Source organism: Cervus elaphus, chromosome 4 (genome assembly GCF_910594005.1).
Source record: "Cervus elaphus chromosome 4, mCerEla1.1, whole genome shotgun sequence".
NCBI lineage: Eukaryota > Metazoa > Chordata > Mammalia > Artiodactyla > Cervidae > Cervus > Cervus elaphus.
In genome coordinates this window covers 49,648,111-49,650,510 of record NC_057818.1, presented here as the reverse complement: position 1 = coordinate 49,650,510, position 2,400 = coordinate 49,648,111, and positions in this window count along the sequence as shown.

Genomic DNA, 2,400 nt, shown 5'->3' with positions numbered 1-2,400 from the left:
TGGTGATAGAAGCTTTTGTTGTTGTTATTTAGTCACTAGTGGTGTCTGACTCTTTGCAAGCTCATGGACTATAGCCCGCCAGGCTCCTCTGTCCATGGGATTTCCCCAGGCAAGAATACTGGAGTGGGTTGCCATTTCCTCCTCCAGGGGATTTTCTCGGATCGGGGGTTGAACTCACATCTCCTGCATTAGCAGGTGGATTCTTACCACTGAGCCACCCAGGAAGCCCAATAGGAGCTTAGATAGTGTTGAAATAAGAGAAAAGAAAAATTGAGGGTGGAGAGAATAGGCCTGAGACCTAGTAACCAGTGGGGCTTCCCTGGCAGCTCAGAATCTGCCTGCAATGTGGGAGATCTGGGTGTGATGCTTGGGTCAGGAAGATCCCCTGGAGAAGGGAATGACTACCCACTCCAGTACTCTTGCCTGGAGAATTCCATGGGCAGAGGAGCCTGGAAGTTTACAGCCCATGCGGTCATGAAGAGGAAAGGACTGAGCAGCTGACACACACACACACGCTAGTAACAAGTAAGCATCATTTAAAGATCAGGCACTTCCTGGTGGTCTGGAGTTGAGGCCCCGCTTACCCGTGCAGGGGGCAGAGGTTCCGTCCCTGGTCAGAGAACTGAGGTCCCACCTGCTGCAGGGTGTGGCCAAAAATGAAAAAAAAGATAGATGGAGAAAGTGGAGCTACACTTTCAGTTCCTTCTTTCATTTATTCATTCGTTTTACCCAGAATATTCAATGATTCCTTACTGTATGTCAGTCACTTTTATAGGTGATATTGGATATAGTAATAAATATGACAAGAAAAAATAACAGTCCTTATGGAATTTACATTCTACTGGAAGTGACTGAAAATGTTAAATAAACAGATAACAGTGGTTATCTGTGGTTAAGTGCTCTGTTGAAAAGTATTGGATAGGAGAGGGAGAAGGAATGCCCTGAATGATTCACTTTTTAAAAAATACTTATTTGTTTACTTGCTGGGTCTTATTTCAGCATGAGGGATCTTCAATCTTCATTACAGCATTCAAACTCTTAGTTATGGCATGTGATCTAGTTCCCTATTGTTGAGTTGCTCAGTTGTGTCCGACTCTTCACCAGCCTTTCCTGTCCTTCACTATCTCCCAGAGTTTGCTCAAATTGATGTCCATTGAGTTGGTGATGCCATCCAACCATCTCATCCTCTGTCTCTTCCTTCTTCTCTTGCCCTCAGTCATTCCCAACATCAGAGTCTTTTCCAGTGAGTCAGCTCTTTGCATCAGGTGGCCAAAGTATTGGAGTCTCAGCTTCAGCATCAGTCCTTCCAATGAATATTCAGGGATCAAACCCAGGCTCCCTGCGCTGGGAGTGCAGAGTCTTAGTCACTGGGCTACCAGGGAAGTCCTGGGGATTCAGTTCTAAATACTCTGGTCAGGAGGTCCCTCCCTGAAACTGTGGTTTTGAAGAGTCCAGAATGACTTGAGGAAGGAAGTAATGCGTATAACCCATGGCAAGGATGTAAAGGGTGGAGGGAACAGGTAGAGGGGAGACTGAGGAAGGGCCATTATTGGTGTATTGAAGGGCTAGCAAGGTGAGCAGGGTGGCTGCAGGGAGACGTGAATGGGCAAGTGGTAGGAGTTAAAGGGCCAGCTTACGTGTGGTGCTGTAACTATTTTTACTTTTATCCTAAAGGAGAAAGGAAATCATCAGAGGGTTTTGAGCAGAGGAATGCGATGATCTGATTTTTTAAAAAATGATGATGAAAAAAAAAAAATGATGCTGGTGGGTTTTTTCCCCCCTATTCTTACAACTGCAGTTTTATTATAGTGAATGCAACTCTGGAACTGCCAAATGAAAGATATATGTGGTGTAAAATATGTGTCTGTGAGGCATACCCAGAGCTTCCATGCTTCCGTTATTTTATTAATTTTATTTTTGGCTGCTTGCTCAGGCTTTTTCTCTAGTTGCAGCTGGTGAGGTTACTCTCTAGTCACGGGCTTCTCACTTGCAGCGGCTTCTCTTGTTGCAGAGCGTGGGATCAGTAGTTGCAGCTCCTGGGCTCTAGAGCATAGTCTCAAGAGTTGTGGTGTACAGGCTTAGGTGCTCCTGAGCATGTCTCATGTTCCCAGATCAGGGACTGAACCCATGTCTCCTGCATTGGCAGGCGAATTCTTTACCATTGAGCCACCAGGGAAGCCACTATTTTTATTTTACTATTATTTTAAAATATATATATAGTTAATGGCTGCACTGGGCTGGGTCTTAGTTGCAGCACATGGGATCTTTGCTATCCATTGTCACATGTGGGATCAGTTTAGTTGCAGTCGAACTCCTAGCTGTGGCATGTGGGATCTAGTTCCCTGACCAGAGATGGAACCCAGGGCCCTGCACTGGGGGCTCGCAGACTTAGCCACTGGA